Raw genomic sequence first — 19,616 nt, forward strand, 5'->3', positions numbered from 1 at the left:
GAGCCCACAGTCTAATTCCCATCATAGTCGTATGTCTCTAGCTGTCAGGGGCTTAATTAGAAGGAACAAATATACTGTGAAGTTTTTGTGACAAGGGAGAGAACTGGGGTGCCACAAACACAGGAGAATATACTATTACCCCATCTAGATAGTGGTCCAGGTTCAAACTTGGGACTTAAAGGGGAATTTTAACCAAGGATTGAACTTCATTACAATCAGTAGCAATATTCCCTTTCCCACAAGAAAGCTTTACCTTCTCTCAAATACATCAGGGGTGTGTATATGGCTGATATTGTGGTGAACCCCCCCCCCCCCCCCTCCAGTGTAAGATTATAAACATGGTCCTGACAGTTTACTGTCTGTTAACCTCTTTGCATTGTGGGAAATAACAGATTTTTCCAACTGGCAAGCAAGCAGTATCTCCCTCTGAGCATAGAGCTCTCAGTAATGAACATTCCGCACAGATTACCTGATACGTAGCGGTCCCCCCAACACACACACACACACGCGTTAACTCAAGGAAAGTCAGACAAAATTACACCTCATCTCCTCCCACTTCTGGGTCCCATAGCAATACATTTAGTTGCTATGGCAATTGCTAGGCCATAGGTAGGGTTGCTATGTCAACTGCTATGCCTCTGTGCAGCTCAAATACTATTTTATGCATCAATTGCTGAAGCCGTTTATAGCATAAAATAAGGCCTGCTGTGGTTTTGGAAAAATATTATTAAATATATAATACTGAAACTCTCTGGAAACAGAGTTTATATCACTCTGGATACTGGATTTTTTTTTTGCAGGGCTGTAGTGTGCCTCAAGTCAAGTGTGATAACTCCCTTTGCTTGCTTAGGGGGCTGAACACATAACCTTCCTCACTCCCTTCCCAGATCTTCTGGAATGGCTTTGTCACCCTGACGGAGAGCATCATCAGAGGCACACTTAAAGAGAAACTCCAACCAAGAATTGAACTTTTTCCCAATCAGTAGCTGATACCCCATTTTACATGAGAAAGACAATGATTTTCACAAACAGACCATCAGGGGGCGCTGTGTGACTGATTTTGTGCTGAAACCCCTCCCACAAGAGGCTCTGAAGACCGCGGTACTGCTGGCAAACTGCTACAATGTAACAATGTTCAGAGACAGGAAATAGCTGTTATTAGCTGTCTAACAGACAGAGCAGCTAGAAACAGCTAAATAACCTGCCCACAGTAACAATGTCACCATGTAATAAATGTCAGAATGTTAATCTGGAAGAGGAAAGATTTTACAATGAGCAAACACTGACTAAATCATTTATACATAATTATGGTAAAAAATGAAGCACTTTTTTTACTACATTATTTTCACTGGAGTTCCTCTTTAAGAGTATTTTTGAGGGACTAAATATGATTTGTTTTCAGTATGAACTATAACTGAAAAAAGTAATTCATAGAATTTTGTTTAAACTTGGAGTTTAAAATGTCGCTTTTAGAATGTCATTCCAATTTACTGCAAATATTAATATAACATTTGTCATTGCTACACCATCCCATGCCATTCTGTTATGAAATCTCATTAAATATTATCTTTTAATTTCAGTATGCTGCTGTTAAAACTTTCTAGTGAACGTGCTGGAAACCATAGCAACAGTATATGGTTTATGTAAATGACTTACAAGAGTTATCATTTGACTGTGCTGTGGTTCACAGATCTGCAAACACAGGAAGTAAAATTCCACCTATCCTTTTCAACCCTACAGTTTTTCCTACAGTATGTCTTTGTATGCCTGTCTGTATGTCTGTGTAAGGCCTGAAACCCACTAGCAGCACATTTCTAAGCACGTGTGATTTGGAAAACACTTGCTAATATAATGCTGTGTGTGTGATCCCACTTGAGGGATATGTTTTTTTAAAAAATCACCCATAGCGTTACATTAGCAGAGCTTTTTATATTTCAAGAGCCTACAAAAACATTGCTAGTGGTGGGCCCCAGACCTAAAGCGGCGGGCCAGATTCACAGCCCATGCAAGCCGTAGTTTGCCCAGCGCTGCTCTAGTTGTTCCATGCATTCTGCGTTATTTTGCTGAGCACCGTCCAATTTTTTCCCTGCATGCGAATATATACTGCATTTTCCTGTCCAAATTTGTATGTGGGAAAACACAGCGATTCGCCTGTAGTGGAAACGGTCCTTTTACACCTACTTCAAGGTACAGCTTTGCTAAAAAAAAAAGACACCTAAGCTGCTGGATAGAATAAACCTTTTTGGCATTAGCATCTACCGTGTGCAATACTTATTAATTACTAACAATGCTTCACATATCTTGTGTGTTTATGAAGGAAGAAAGCATCCATTATTCAAATCACTGTATAAATTATATCATTTACATTGCGTTTCTTATCAATTTTACATCAGTCTCTTCACTGCTAGAACTGAGGCACCCATGGTACACCCATGTCACAGGAGTGCCTAAGGCAAGCCACATGCTGGAGGAGTATAATGAGGATGGATTTTATATTGCATTGCAGATATGAAGGAGAAAATGATGGTCAGCTGTAGATAGCCAGGAAGATTGCACAGAATGAATTGTTTTCATCTTTAAACAATTGTAACTCAAGACCTATTACAATAAGAACGCAATAAACGTCTCGCGGCCGCCTTCAATCATCCTCGTGTAGTACAAAATCTCATAATCCTGCAACAATAATGAAAACCCACCCACTGGTTTCTCTTTGGCTCCCAATCCTTAGTCATTTTTCCTCATCCTGTATTTTTTCTCTTCTTCTACAGACATCCTAATGCCCCCCTTCTCCCACTCCACCCCCTCCCCCATGCTTGCTATGGGCGATGATTGACAGATTAATATATGTCTAGCTACGTGTCTTAGAAATCAAAAGCAAGGTGCTGTCAGAATTGCTTGTCAGGAAATGAGATTAGGTGCACTTGTCATTTGCTGAGGATTGCAGTCTTTCTGAGATAAGGTTGCATTTAATGAGTGTAAAAATCCTCCTTGTGAAAAAGGTGGGAGGGAGATTTCATGGAGGAAGAGAATTATCATTTTTTTCCCCTCCTTGGTGTCAGCCGAGAGCTTTATCATATAAGTTGATACTGTGGCACCCTGGTAGCCACTGATAATGGCTCGCGGGACCATTGCACCACTTCTGTATCTTTGCAGCTTCAAATGTGATGACTTGTTACTTACTTGTGGGAGCTAAAAGCTGGAATCCCAATGGGATCCGCTAAAGCATAAAGATAATAGGACAAATATGTAAAAGACAGATGTTATGGATACTCTGTAAAATGTACATTCGTTTTACCTTCCGATTAGTGAAGAGCACTTACATGGGAGATATAGCTAATGGGAGTGGAATCAATACTATTGTGGACAGGAAAATGATCTCCTTTCTAAGTGTACAAGATGGCTTCAGCAGCTCTATGTGTCAGGCAATAAAATGGGATTCAGCAGTTTAAGAATGGTCTAGCTAGTGAGTTCCATCTGAAACATGAGCTTACTGTCTCTGTTATCCCCTTTCTCTTGTTGAATAGTTTAGCATCCAAAGGCCACTAATTCTAATATATGTATATATTTAATATTTACTGTATACGTGGTATCAGTTGCAGGGAGAGAGAGTCTGGGAAAGTGATTGATTGTTTATACATACCTAGATTTCTCTGAACCCCCATTTAAAAAAATCCACTCCAGGATTTGGTTCTTTCCATGAGAGAGGTGCTCAGGTGATAATTAAAAGGCTCAATACAGGGACGTAGCTAGAAATGGCTGGGCCCCATAGTAAATTTTTACTTTCCCCCCCCCCCCACCCTACCTGCAGCTCCTCGCGGGTAAGGGGAGGTGTAGCTTGGGGGCCCTAACGGAGGAGGGGGGAGAGGAGGGTGCCACTCAGGAAGAGGGTACCACTGGGTGTGGAGGATGATGCCACTAGGTGGGTTGAGGGTGCCACTGGGTGGGGAGGATGGCAAAGGAGCATACAAATAGGTGGGAGGAGGGTGACACTGGGTGGGGAGAAGGGAAGAGGTGGGTGCAACTATGTGGGGGGAGGGAGGTGCCACTGGGTGGGTAGAAGGTTGTTACAGGGTTGGGAAAGTGGAGGGTGGTGGGGAGTAGGGGAGAGGACGGCGCCACTGGGAGGGGAGAAAGGGAGAGGAGGGTGATAATAGGCCGGGAGGAGGGGAAAGAAGGGTGCCACTGGGGTGGGGTGGAGGGTGCTACTAGGTGGGGAGGAGGGGGAGGAAGAGAGAGGAGGGTGCCACTTGGCGGGGAGGAGGGTAAAGGAGGGTGCCAATGGGGTGGGAAGGAGGTTGCTACTAGGTGGGGAGGAGGGTGCCATTGGGGTGTGGAGGAAGGGAGAGGAGGGTGCCACTAGGTGGGGAGAAGGGGAAAGAAAGGTGCCACTGGGGTGGTGAGGAGGTTGCTACTAGGTGGGGAAGAGGGGAGAGGAGGGTACCACTGAAGTGAGGAGGAGGTTGCTACTAGGTGGGGAGGAGGGGAGAGGAAGGTGCCACTGGGGTGTGAAGGAAGGGAGAGGAGGGTGCCACTAGGTGGGGAGAAGGGGAAAGAAGGGTGCCACTGGGGTGGGGAGGAAGAGAGAGGAGGGTGCCACAAGGGGGGGGAGAAGGGAAATGAGGGTGCCACTGGAGTGGGGAGGGAGGGAGAGGAGAATGCCACTAGGTGGGGAGGAGAGGAAAAGAGGGTGCCACTGGGGCGGGGAGGTGGGTGCTACTAGGTGGGGAGGAGAGGAGGGTGCCACTGGGGTGAGGAGGAAGAGAGAGGAGGGTGCCACTAGGGGGGAGAAGAGGAAATGAGGGTGCCACTGGGGTGAGGAGGGAGGGAGAGGAGGGTGCCACTGGGGTGGGGAGGGAGGGAGAGGAGGGTGCCACTGGGGTGGGGAGGGAGAGGAGGATGTCACTGGGTTGGGAGGAGGGGAGAGGAGGGTGCCACTGGGTGGGCACTGTATTGCCTCCTCCTGTGCCCCTTGCAGGCCTTCAGTAATCTTGGGATGAAGGGAGGGGGGTCTGACATCAATCCTCCCTCTCCCTCCTGAGTCCCCCTCAGTTCTTGTGCAGCTGTGTGTGTATTTCTCACCTGCTGCATGCGTCCCAGCAGCCGGCTCCTCTCTGCTTCTTTCTTTTTTTTTAACAGTAAAAGTTTTTTATTTTTCCAAAAAAAGAACATTACAACACATTGTGAGAGAACAGTAAGGTACAGGTGTGGTTATCTTTACAAGACAGTCCATCGGGAAAATTCCTGATACAAACTTTCTTAAATGTCAGATATAGTACAGTTACGTAACACCATTATAGTATCAGGTTAGTATTACATATTGAGTTGGCAGTATCCAAGAACCACCCTGTAAAGAGGAAGACATGAATGGAGAAAAGAGATGAAAAGGAGAATAGAAAGAAAGAGGAGATGACCGTCCGTACCCCGACCCACCCCCGACCCCTACCTCCGCATGGCCCAATCCTTGTAGATCAGAGACGCCAGAGTTATTATATCAGTATTGGAATAAATTCAGAGTCCGTAGGGTCCATAACTCTGGTCTCCCATATCCCCCAGATTTTATAGTACTTCTTTGGGCATCTCCTATTCAGGTATGTAGTTTTATATAGGGGCAGAGAGGAATTAATAGATTTAGCCCATATTCCCAATGTAGGAACGGAGGATTTTTTCCATAATTTAAGTATTTCTTTGCAGGCCTGGAAACAGAGGGTTTTAACCAATATCTGTTTGTGATGGGTTAATGTGTCCTCCTCCATTTTCCCCAGTAACAGGAGACCTGGATCCAGCGGGAGAGCAACCTTCAGCAATTTGTTAATTATTGATAGAACATCTTTCCAAAAGGGGATAATTCTAGGACACGTCCAAAACATATGCACAAAGGAACCTCGGTCCGCCTGGCATCTCCAGCAAGCGTCCGAAAAGGATTGGTCCATCCTGTGGATACGCACCGGCGTGTAGTAGGCTTGGTGTAGAAACTTGGTCTGAATGGCTGAAATGACCGAGGTCGGGTATAATTCTAAGACTTCGTCCCAGTCATCCCTTTCCAATCCTGTCACTACCTGTTGCCATTTGTTGAAGCATTTATCTAATTTAGTGTTGTTGAGAGTTAGAAGTGCTAGATATATTGCTGAGAGTGCCTTAGGTAAGTCTCTAGTTAGGAGTAGGTTTTCTAAGTCGTCCATAGAAAGCATCGGGGGGGATCTTCCAAATTGTGAGGAATGAGCATGCTTAAGCCTTAGGTAGCGGAAAAAGTGCGAGTTAGGCAAGTTAAATTGTGATTTTAAGAAATCAAATGTTGAAATCATTTGCCCCTGTTGTATGTGAGCTAGTGTTTTAATTCCAAAGCTCGCCCAGATTACTGGATCCGGAATAGTCATAAAGTGTTGAAGCTGGGTGTTTCCCCATAGCGGGGTATGTGGTGAGAGTACATTTTCCTTCGCCAGCCGGGCCCTAGCCGCCCTCCATGCCTTCCACACCGTTACCATAGCTTGCATGGTTTGTGAAGAGCATTTAGGCCCTCTATAGGGTAACTCTCTGCTTCTTTCTACTTCCTGTTGGGAAACAGAGGGGAGCCGACGGCTGGGACGTAAGCAGTAGGTGACAGATACACGCACTGCTGCACAAGAACTGAGGGGGACTCAGAAGAGAGAGGGAGGGAGGATTGATGTCGGCCCCCCTCCCAGCAGCAAATGATGTGCTGGACTGGAGCCTGCATTTAAGCACCCCCCCCCCACACTCACAAACTATCCCTCCACTGTTTAAAAGCAGTTTCAGGAACTGCCAAGGAAACTGAACGCAGAAATCGGGCCACTGTTCTACATGCAAGGCTGCATGTAGAGCAGTGGCTCGGCTTCCGCATTCAGTCGCCATGGTAACGGTGACACTCATCAGTTCCCGAAACTGCTTTTAAACAGCGGGGGGATAGTGTGTGGGGCTTAAATGCAGGCTCCAGTCCAGCGCATCGTTTGTGAGTGAGGGAAGGGTAAAAAAAATAAAGCCAGGACCAGCCCCCGGGCCCCCTCCCCTTCTTTGGCTATGGGCCCCATAGCAGCCGCTATGGCTGCTATCCTTATTCATACGCCAGTGGCTCAACAGCTAAGTCCAAACTTGTCTTGCTATGGGTAACACATAACTGTGCTATACTAACAAACACATGTATGTGAGTTTTGTGCTGCAAATGGACTTGCTTGTGTCTTTGTTGTTTTGATTTGGGATAAGCAGTAGGTTTGGTCCCTGCAGAAAGGATTCTCTTACTTGAGTTATAGCTAGTAAACCATATAGTGGCAAGGTTTTTGTTGATGTTTTGTTTCCAGACCTTTCTGTAAATATTGTCTCCAGACGTTCTTGGTACTGTGCCTGTCCCAGAAGGCAAAAGCACCAACCAACTACCACACACACACACACACACACACACACACACACACACACACACACACACACACACACACACACACACACACACACACATATAAACAAACACAACTACTGTGTGCAGGGCCGGATTTGTACTCTTTACCGCCCAAGGCCACTGTCACCAGCCGCCCACATTCAGTACGGGTAGCGAGATGACCCCTCCCCCCTTCCCTCCAATATAGGTAGCCAGATGACCCCTCCCCCCCTTCCCTCTAGTATAGGTAGCCTGATGACTCCCCCAGTATAGGTAGCCAGATAGCCCCTATCCCATTTCCCTGCAGTATAGGTAGCCAGATGAATCCCTTAAATCCTCCTTAGCCCCCCCCCCCCCTCCTCTCCCTTTCAGTATACTGTAGGTAGCCAGCTCGGTTTCACACTGCAGAAGCCATCAGTGTCACTTTATTCTCCACTTGTCTCCAGTGCAGAAGCTTCCTCTTCCTTTCCAACTCCAATGCTGCCCAAGTCCATAGCCGCCGGCCACAATACAATTGTGGACAGCGAGAAAGGGGGTGCTGCACCGGCGGCTAGCAGCAGAGTACTGCGCTTAGGCGCTCGCCTGATCTCCCTGCATTGCAGAATTTGCAAGCTTGCAAATGCTGCACCAGTTTAGCCTGCTGCTTTGGTGCCCTTGCTACTGTGGTACCCTAGGCCATGACCTAGGTGGCCTCGTCCTAAATCCGGCCCTGACTGTGTGAGCTTGGTGTAAGCAGAGGAAAATTAATGGTTTGTTGCTGATTGCAAGTATTGAAAGCTCTTAGGGGTTGATTTATCAACAATATCGGGCTGCAGCAGGGCGAGTTAAATGGCCTTAAGCACACCAATCATAGTATTGTGACTTAAATCTCCTGCGGGCACTTTGAAACGCTGTGCAATAGTGCACTAGCGTGGCCTCGCTACTACGTCAGTAACGTAGTAGTGGCAGCGCTAGTGAAGTCACTATCCCGCAGCTTTTCAAAGTATCGGGCGTTGCTAAGGAACGCACGCTACGCAGTCAGTAGAGCGTGTAGCGTGCCTGCCGGAGATTTAAGTCGCATTACTATAATTAGCGCTCCTAAGGCCATTTAACTTGCGCTGTTGCAGTGCATTATTGTTGATGAATCAACGCCTTGTAGAGGTGATCATTACCTCTGAGGGACCAACAATGCTCATGCAGCAACTGTAGGAGGGCACTATGTGGGCCCCTCAGCTCCAGAGGGCCCTGATGCAGAACTAACATCTGCATCCCTTATTGCTATGCCACTGTTCCAACCCTGTAAGGGACAGAAGGATGAACGTTGGTGGTAATAAAAGGCATATCTTGAAGGTTACATGCTAATATAGTGTCACCAAAGTGGTGAGCATTAGGCTGACATCAGCCCTATCTAAGCCCCTAACACCCAGCAGTGACTGAGAAAACACGGAAGGCGATTATCATAAGCAGATGGGGACGGATTTACCATAAGGCACTGTAGGCACGTGCCTACAGGTGCCTAATGATGGAGGTTCATCCCCTACCCAAATGCCTCCCTCCCACCTTACCTTTGCAGAGTCCCAAGGGGAGTGTAAATAAGAAGTTTCTCACTCGTCCACTGACCAGATCTCCCTTCATCTGGGGGCACCTCTAGCTACCTAATACTTGGAGGCACCTCTAGCTACTTAATACTGAGCATAGCTCTGACTACCTAATACTAAGGGTTGCCAGCAGCTACCTATGACGGGCAAGGGAACTAAGGGAGAAGTGACAGCTGGGCCAGCCAGCACATTTGTGGTGCAGTTTTGTAGGTGTTTGTGGGTTCATGGAGGGGAACTCTAGGGTGCCAGGACATCTGTGCCTGTAGGCTTCTGTGATGTAAATCTGGGCCTGTAGGGAAAGGTTCCCATGGAAGAAGGATGAAATTACTGTAAATTTCATAGGCATTACGCCGCTATGCGTTTGACAATTGTCCTTGTCATATGCAACTGTTGTTAGCTGGTAGTCTGACTTTCCAATTACCAAGGAGGCAGCGAATTAGTTGCCAAGCAGTTGTTGCGACCTTGTGAATTTTGATAATGATTCAACTTATCTTGAAACAGATAATCAATAACAAACACATAATCTTTATTGAGTTGGAAGTTGAAACTGGTTTGAGCTGCAACACATACCAGCAAATCATCTGTGATAACCTAACATAATTTGTGCATACTACCGGTAGATGTCATGTATTTTGACTTGTGAAGATTTGTGGTATTACAGGCCGGTTTCACATTAGCAACCACCGTTTTGGATGCGGTGCGATCAGATGATTGCACTGCACCACTAAAAAAAGACTTTGTAGACACCTGCGCTAATGCACAGTAATAAGCCTTTATGTAATTCCTGGCAGCAATTCAAATCTTATGTGATGCTCTCTAGCACACACTTCCTGTAGTGGAAATATGCATTGCAAGCCAGTGTATTGACAAAACTTGCTACTGCGCATGCGTACCGCAAAACATTTTAAAACATCTGCGGTGCTATTGACTTACATGACTTGCAGTCACAGCAAGTCACTGTGGATGTTGACTGATAACGTGCTGATGCTTTCGCGTCAGATGTGATACTTACGGCGCATTATATCTCACCACATCAGGTATGAAATGTCCCATAGACTTTCATTGCCTTAGCATTACCCTGTGGTAAAAAAAAGGTAACGCAATTAAATGAAAACTTCCTTGTGTGAAAGGGGCCCCAATTAAATGGAAGCGCAAAGGAAGCCTCAAACCCCCTAAAATTCCATTCACCTGCTTTTGCTTGGATCACTGTGTTGCCCTACCTCCCTATTACCCAGACTTTGCACCACAGACCTATTTCCTCCTTACAGTTATGATGAAGCCCTTCAATGATCCCTAGCCTTAAAGAAGACTGCACCTCTACTTCCAGTACCTCATTACACAGATATAACAACCAGGGTATCAGAGGATGTATATTCAAATTCCTTCCCTTGTGTATCAGCATAAAAATCCTTGCCCGTGTAGACATTTTCTCTGTTTTAATGATGCCTCTATGAATACATTAAAATTGCTAGCTCCTTTGTAAGCTAAGGTGGCAGGCAGTTCATTCTCCACACAATTACCTTCATGCCTGATGTTGTGTTTGCATCAGCATCAGTAATCTACCGTATAACACCCTGTATACCTAGCGTTCATTGAAATAGCTTCACATTATCTTCAATCTACGCAGCAGTAATACACGTATACAAAGTCAGCATGGCAAACAACATACAATTCAAATGCAGAATTCACTGTACGAATAGAATCTTCTGCAAAATAATCACTAATGCTGTATGCACATTAGCTACTACAAATACAAACTAGGACAAAACAGATTGCTATGTAGCAATTGTCCCAAGGTCCACAAACAAAAAATAACATTCGAGACCAGCTGGTAGCAGAAACAAAGGCAAGTAAATAAAGCTTATACTAAAAAGATTAGAAGGCTTTTCCAATCATTCTGTTCCAACCACACCACATATGTGTGAATCGTGCCAATAATATTCTGTATGAAAAAATCCCATAATTGGTTAAAGCACTACCATCCTGCATTCTGCAGTCACAAATGCTCTGGAAAAGAGGTGGGTTTTTAGCCTATTCTTAGAGCTGACCAGAGAAGGAGCTGCTCATTGTTCACACTGATTGTGGAAGTGAGTTCCATAGAGCAGGGCTTTTCAATCTTTTCACTAATTGTACCACTTTTATCACCTGAAAATTTTGACGTACCACCCGTGGGCCTGCGCAGTAGAGCGGACCCGATCAGGCTCGGCTGTTTCCACCAAAATCAAAGTGGAGAGCTGCTACGGCGTATGGGGGTATGCTGACAAGGAGATCTTTGAGCGTAATTTTGCTGGATCCCCGCTACTGTGGAGGAAGGTGGAAGCCTCTTTAGCCCCCGAGATCCTCGCTGTGCTGCCTTGCAGAATAGTTCAGACCTCAGATCCACAGTAACCCGACTGTTATGTCACTGATTGCCTGGCTGTCTCTTCACCACTGATCTGAGGTCTAAAGTATGCCGTAGGGCAGCACGGTGGGGAGCGAACGAGGGGAGCTGAACTTTGTGGAGGCAAGATGGGACCAGGACAAGTGGCAGACAAACCTGAGGTGTACCACCTGGCCAACAGCAAAGTACCACTACCATAGAGCACCAGCTGCATGGGAAAAGGCCTGTATACTAAATGTTTTTTTTGCTCTGTAGGAGCTTCTTCTGAGGCAAATAGCCAGAGGTGTGGCGTGTCTAGTGTCTCAATATTACACAGAGTGTTTAGCCCATCATGCAGGAACTGTGCCTCACTTTTGCCTCAAAGGCAGTTAGCTTACAGTTCCTCAGTGTTGCTATTATTTTAGAACTTTGTCTCTGTTGTCTTTATACAGTAGCTGCAACGGAGACCATGCCTCCATGTTGCTTCATAATAATCTGTCTACTGTGACTGTTACTCAGAACAACCAATCAGGTGCAATATGATAAGACTATACACATTTTGGAGAACTATTTTCTGAAATTATCATTAGGGATTATTTTCAGTGGTATTTTCAGCTCAAGCACTGTATTGACACACTGCTTGGTGTTGGGAAGGAGAGGATGAGTAAACCACCCATTGCTGCTGGCTGGAATGTCAAGGAAAAGTCAGGAAACAGTAATAGATCTGGCCGATTCACTGAAGGAGGTTGACAATTTTGGAGAGTGCCTTGACACCAGGGCCGGCTCGCTCATGAGGCGGGGTGAAACATTTGCGTCAGGCGGCAGATCTGGGGGGGGCGGCACCCACCTGTCCATGCGCTGGGGGCCGCCTGCCGAGCTGCAGGGGTAGCGGGCAGAAAGGGGGTATTGGGCCTAGCGGCGGGGAGGGGGGTCGGACCCCCTCCCTCCCTCGCCTGGGTCCCCCGATCTGCGATCCCCTCCAGCGTTAAGTACAAGCCTGCATATGATGAAGAGGCAACGGGCAGGGGAATCACTCACCTCTTCCGCGTTCCATCGTGCGCTCCACTGACGTCACTTCCTGCAAAGCCGTCCACTTACAATGCAGTGGGCGGTGTTGCAGGAAGTGACGTCAGTGGAGCACGCGATGGAACGCGGAAGAGGTGAGTGATTCCCCCGCCCGTTGCCTCTTCATCATATGCATAATGCAGGCTTGTACTTAACGCTGGAGGGGAGCACAGATCGGGGGACCCAGGCGAGGGAGGGGGGGTCCGACCCCCCTCCCCGCCGCTAGGCCCAATACCCCCTTTCTACGCACTACCCCTCCAGCTCAGCCCCCCCCCCCCCCCATGGCTGGGGGGAGGGCGGCGATTTTTTCTAATTTTGCCTCAGGCGGCAAAAAGCCAAGGGCCGGCCCTGCTTGACACCCATTAGGTTTTATTTTGCTAGGGGCGATTTGCTGTTTCCTCGTATGTGGGGAAAAATCAGACAGTATTCAGCAAAAAAAGGGTCATGCACGGCAAGGCTAGAGCAATTTCGGATGTGATCTTGCGTCACAGCTAGTGCCCCCTCCGCTTGTCTTGGAGACACATGCTGGCTAAAGTGGCAATGGGTCCTAAGTGTCCGAGATAATCAAAAATAATGATTTTGGCTGAGGTTCAGTGTGTAGTACCACGGACTACGTTGGCGCATTATAAATCGATAATAATAATATGTAGCTTTAAAAGGAGACTTAAAGAGACACTGTAAAAAGAAAAACGTCCCCTGGGGGATACTCACCTCGGGAGGGGGAAGCCTCCGGATCCTAATGAGGCTCCCCCCGTCCTCCTCTGTCCCACAAGGGTCTCGCTGCAGCCCTCCGAACAGCGGCCCGACAGCCTGCGACAGCCGGCGGGGGCCCTGTTGCGGCTCTTCGGACGGAGATCGGCGGAAATAGCCTGTGCAGGTGCAGTAGAGCGGCCCGACGTAGAACGGCAATTTCCGCCTATCTCCGTGGGAAGGAGAGGATACTGCACCTGCGCTGGAGCCAAAAGGTAAACACTTACATCGCCGCCGCTCCGGGAGGATTTTCGCCGCCACCGTGGGACCGAGGAGGAGGGGGGAAGCCTCAATAGGATCTGGAGGCTTCCCCCACCCGAGGTGAGTACCCCCCAGGGGAGGTTTTTTTCGTTACAGATTTTCTTTAAGTTTAAAAATAAAATGAGTTGAACTTACCTGGGGCTTCTTGTAGCCCCCTGGAGTCCTCCAATGCCCACAACACTGATCGAAGTCCCCCCACCAAGCTGGCCGGTTGTCACCAATTGACGGCTTCTGCACATGCACGGCCGCGAGCTGCGCAGACCCTGATTGTGCTCGGACAGCTGGGTGCACTCTGTGCAAGCACAATAGTGATTTTTGCCTACTGCGCATGCGCAGAACACTCCTGAATGCTGAAAACGCGATGAGGAGACGCTTGACCAGCCAGTTTAGCGGGGGCCGCCGCTACTGGCTGGAGGGACTTGGACTGTCATTGTTGGCACAGGAGGACTCCAAGGGGGCTGCAAGAAGCTCATTTTTTTCAACTCATTTTTTAAAATAGACTTTAGATTTCCTGTGAATGAAATAAAGATTCCGCCCAGAGTAACTGCTCCATTTCTCTTTGTGCTGGCAGGCTTTGATAAATATCTGCCTATTGTGAATGTTAGCAGAACACCATTTAATGCATGAAGAATTAATCCAGATGTTCACAGTTGTTAAAGAAAAATGACTGCAAAGGAGCTTTATAATAAAGAAAGGACATCGTTTGGCGGTGAATAGGCGTTCTGCCCTGAAGTACGGCAACATGTGGCATCCGTGTATTGCTCAGCTAGCCATTAATGCATGATGAGTGACAGCATGTACACATTGTTTAAGAAAATACTGTCCTGTCATCATTTATGGCCAGCTTTAATAGGAGGAAAACAGCAAGGTTATTCTGGATCATTTAGCCATTTACTGTTAGGCAATAGAGCATGCAGATGGTCACTGAGCAATACTACATGGACATTTGGATGTGTGATAATTGCATAGATACTTTGTATTAAGGCAAAGACTGGAAATGGGGGTGAGAAAATGGCAAAGCAGCTGAGAAAAAGGTGTCTAAATGATTGTCAGGTTGATGCAGGAAGTAAGAGGAGGGGCTGGCTCAGCCGGTGGGATGTCCTCTTCTCTGGAATGCAGTCTATGAATAAGCACTTGTATTCAGCTTGGAAATCGAGAGAGCCAGAGACACACACGCAGAAACTGAGCCAGCAGAGAAAGAAACTAGTGTGACAGAGAGCTGCAAGTGGCTTCTTCTCCCCCACCCAGAGTGCAGCACTGGCTGGAGGGACTGAGCTCCAGGAAGAGGACCCTCCATGCACACAGAGGACACTGGATGAACTCAGGATTGTGCACTGCAGGATCAGGAGATAAATCAGCATTTCTTATTGTTCACTCAGATAATGTGAATAAAAAAACCTGATGGGATTTTATAACTTGGAAGGATATACGCAAATGGAATTCACTTGATTTCCTAACTTGCCAAGAAAAGAATAGGGAAGAAGAGGATAAGCTTCACTTCCAGCAGCTGTGTTGTGGCCAGAGAGCACAGAGAGGAGAAGTGAAGCCTAGGAGGAGGCTGAAGGTGCTGCTCTCTCTCGCAGGGGGTGTCCCGGGATTGTGAGGAGCTGCAGGGTGAAGGATCAGCGCTCGGGGCTGAGGCTGTGTGAGTCGGAGGAGGAGCAGCAGGCAGGGGAGGGGAAGCTGCTGCTGCTACTGCTGTCTGTCTGTCTGTCTGCTTGAAGGGGGGATCAGGAGCTGGCGGGCAGGATCTGCCTTGCTGCACATGGCTTTCTTTGTCCTGCTGCTCTGCTGCTGAGTCCCTTCTGCCTCCTTACCTCCATTATTAACCCTTGGACGTGCACTGCCATCGGGATTTCAGCTCAGAAGATCCGAGCCTCGGTGTTTATTCTTTTATTCCTGCCTCCTGTTACTTTTATGCGCTGAGATCTCTCTCTCTCTGCTGATACACACTTAGCATCCCTAGCCTCTGATTTGTGAAATAATAACCATGTCTGGATGTATTCTCAATGGCTGGAAGGGATCTTCCTTTCATGGATTACTCTTTGTGGTACTGCAAGGCTAAATGCTGTATTGTTTATGTGGAGAGGAAATCTGAAGTCACATTAAGGCAGCTCCCATCTGGATGGTAGAGTCTGGAAAGAGGCTTCAGAAAGCAGGTATGGTGCAAGTCACTTCAATGTCCTGAGCATCACACCTACTACTGCATCCTTGTACTGCTGTCCATTTGTCTTTATTGCAGCAGCAACCCTCACCCTAGTGCTCCATCGCTTGTAGCCATCACTCATCTGACCTTGGGGCGCTTTCATATGGGCTTTGGCTGCTGTTGGTTGTTTGTTATTGTTTAGCTTCCCGTTGATGGGACCTACACAGGATGTCACAGAGCACCTCTGTCCCTTTCTAGCAGCTCCCAGGACCGCTAGACGGGAACAGATGTGATGGATGCAATCTGTTCTGGTCACTTTATGCTTATCACTGCAGCTCGTCAGGCTTTGTCTAGGTGATGAAGATGGTGTATGATGAGCATTATGAAGAATTGTGAGTGATCAGAGCGGCTGAGTGTATAAAGGTGCCCACTTTTTTTGTACAATCTTACCAGATCTATGTAGTAGAAGAGTAAACTGAGTGAATGGATATTTAGGCATTCCCTCATATCACATAGAAATGGAAAGATCTTACAAAAAAAAGATTGTATCATTAGTGGGCACCTTCATGCCATGGACAATACAGAAATGACACATCACAAAGAATGCAGATTAAAAAGGTGCAAAGCGGACTTCATTGTGATTTTCTGTTTTCACACAGCGTTTTCGGAGTTGCCTCAATGAATGTGTGTGATTGTTATGTTATGTTTGCCTGCCACGTCCTTTTGTGTTCCAGCGTACCGTACTTCCCGGAAAACAATGTTAGAAAGATTGCTTTGATGTGGGTCCCAACAGGGCAGGGAAGGCAGAATGTAGCTAAGCAGAGAGGCAGCTGCCCTCTCTATCCCTGACTGCCCTTCTTAACATCTCCCACTTCCCTGCCCTCAGCTGGCTATTTATATCTACCTTCTGCACTACAAGGTCTCTGCTCATCAAGCACTAATTCTCCTGTGACAACACTGTGAGAAAAGGACAGCATTAACGTATGAAACATGCAAGGTGCACAGAAGTAAAGAAAAGGAAGGTGGGGGGGGGGGGGGGGGGGGTTGACACATATTAAATGCCAACAACTAATCTATTATTAATATAAATTTTAATTTTCTGTCACTTGATCAGACATGTTTGAGGTGTTTCACAAGAAAGTGCCGTTCTGACAAAGCTAGCCTTACATGATTGGCATTAGTATTCTGATTCTTCCTCTACATTTCCACATTCATACATTGCTGGTTCCTATGTATGTCAGAAGGATATATGTGATCAAGCAAGTTGCAAAAGGTCAAGATGTGCAATTAATTATGCTTTTTGAATCAAATAAAGCTATGTTAAAGGGAGCAGTGCTATTCATACTATGGTACTTATGGTGGTCTTTGCTGATTATTTAAAATAGCCCGTTACCCTGTGCACATTCACTTTCTCCGTATAATATTCACATTTTTCTTGACTGAAAGCGCCTTATTATAGCTTTGATGAAAAGTTCTGAAAGAACAATGCTGAATGAAACGAGGTTACCCTATTCCCTGATTGCGTTAAGGAGTCTAATTTTGGCTATATCAGTAGTCAGTGTAGTCATTAATATCAACTGACAGCAAGAGAATAGTCACAATCAGTTCAACAACTGTGATTTGAATAAGCATGGGCCGCAGAGTGAAAGAACAGGGAGCTCGTTGATGCCTTGATAGAAAATTAGAACGTCCTCAAATAGTCAAATGAGGAGAATATTTTTAACATCAATTGTTCAGACGGAAACAAAGTCTGGTACTGTACATTGCCTTCTTATTAGCTTTCTTTGTCCTGCTGTTCTCCCTCCGTAAATGATCGTTATATACATTATTAGGGATTTTATGAGCAGCTTTGAATATATTTTCTTGCCAGGGAATAATTTAATCACTTTGTAATAAACATATTATGCTGGCATCATTTTACACGGTGCATTAAAAGTCGACTTTTACTTCTACCCACTGGATCCCATCCTGAAATCGTGCCAAGAGAAAGTATATATATATATATATATATATATATATATATATATATATATATATATATATATATATATATATATATATATTCAAGTTCCTTTACATCCCTGTGCAATAATAAAAACATAAAAATAAAGCTGTTGTTTACATTAATGGAGATTCACCCCCACTTGTCATTTTTGTCGAGAGGTAAAATAAGTGTATTCAACCAATAATTTTATAAATCCGAAAGCTGAAAAAATTGTAATGTATAGACCGCATTATTTTTTTCAGTTTAGGTTTAGACAAGCCCAATGAGAATATCTGGATTTTTTGGTGGCCCAGACCACATCATAATTTTTTGAATGTTGCTTTTGATTTAAATAGCTTTTGTCTGGCTAAACACTGATCCATGCTCAGTGCTGTTTATAGTGTGGAAATTGCAAGGGGTTCATTTTGTTAAAATATTATATGTTAGCAGTTGGTATAACTAGGTGGATTCATTGTGTGCAAACTGTGTTTTCTTCATTTTTTTTTTCCTGCAACTGCAAAAATAAAAAGTGTTGGCCAACCATGCTCTGGCTGTGTCACTGAGAATAGTTGTTACGTTTGTAATATGTGTGAATACGGTTTATTATTCCATTAATAAAAGACCGAATTGTGCGGAGGTTGGCAACGGATTTGTGTGCACAGACTTTGTTACCCAAATATTTGTCTGGCCTGCCGGGAAAAAAAAACCAATGTAACGTTATAATGCTGGACAGGAAAGAACGTCAGCTGGGAAGATTTAAGTTCTACCATAGCAAATTTTTTTTTAGTAAATGCCTATATTGCCTTCTTTTATGTCAGAATTAAAAAGTTTCATGATAAACAATTCTAATCAATTTTTATGGCTCATTCTGAACCATAATTTATTCTTTTTCAGGATTGTAGTTGATAGTGGTTAAGTCAGTGTCTGTAATATTTGTGATTTTTTTCACCCTGTAAATTTTCTAGGTTGATGTAGAAGTCATGGGCTTATATTGTTCACGAGTTCAAACTGATTAGCAAGGCTGCAGGATTTTCAGCACCTCCTCAGCTGTCCAGAGCAGCTCAGTTTGTGGTCAGGTCAATGACCCCTGACCTCCAGCAGATCACAGCAAATCAATGCTGCTGATGAAGTCACTCATCATATGAAGGTGTGAAAGTCCCCCCTCCTACCCCCCCCCCCCCCTCCATGCTTTAGTGCTACAGCCTTAAAAATCGACATCTGCATTTAGTAAAATAATATATGTGTTGGCTGGACCTGCGACAGACTAGCGTGTCTCACAGAAGTGTATGAGAATGACAGTATGAATCTCACAATACATAGCAAAATTGTTCATGAAAATGAGCATGGTTTGAACAACATTAATTAAATAGAAGTGTTGGCACACATTTTGATAGAAAGAACACAACTTGGGCGGGTGTAATGTCTAACATTTTTGAACCGTTTAGCCATGTAGAATGGCCTGTGTTAAATTAAATATAACATTTTTATTTATTTGTATTCTAGAGGTAATAAATAATTATCATAATTATGATTTACAGGTAGAATCCTGCCATTAGCTTGTTTATTCGTAGAAAGATGAAATAGGTTTTAGGTGCCTGTTCCACACTGTTTAGAAAGATGTGATGTTAAAGATGTAGTCTCCTATAGCAACCAGAGGTCATGTTTTAATCTTGTCATTATTTTTAATTAATGAAGCGTAATGCCGATTGGGGCTACTAGCCTACGTAAATCACCTTTGCTGTTTGCACGGCTTCATAAAATCCGCACAATAGGTTGAGAAGGTAAATTTGTGTGTGGGCTCCCGCATGCAATAACAATTCTGGCATAAGTGCTTTGGGTTACGAAACATCCCAAAGTAACAGAAATGAGCTGAGCCAAGAGAGACAGTGATTAAAAATACTGTGTCTATGAAAGCACAACTCCATCACACCACTTCAGCTGTATCACATTTGGAAACAGCACATCAGGAAAGAGCATGGGGCCTGGAAACAACATCATTTGGTCTATGTAAAACCCTTTTTCTAGGCAAGAAAGGCTTTTGGGAAATATACAGCTAAATAGCTCCACCGTGTGGAATTTTGTGGGTTACT

At 45.4% G+C, this 19,616-nt stretch overlaps 1 protein-coding gene across 7 annotated transcripts in view; it reads left to right on the forward strand.

Moving 5' to 3' along the window:
* The window catches only part of AUTS2 (activator of transcription and developmental regulator AUTS2), a 1,744,602-nt gene that overhangs the window by 1,599,561 nt on the left and 125,425 nt on the right, over window positions 1-19,616 (forward strand). The gene's annotated exons all lie outside the window — the stretch shown is intronic.

The sequence above is a fragment of the Hyperolius riggenbachi genome, chromosome 2 (genome assembly GCF_040937935.1).
Source record: "Hyperolius riggenbachi isolate aHypRig1 chromosome 2, aHypRig1.pri, whole genome shotgun sequence".
NCBI classification, from domain to species: domain Eukaryota; kingdom Metazoa; phylum Chordata; class Amphibia; order Anura; family Hyperoliidae; genus Hyperolius; species Hyperolius riggenbachi.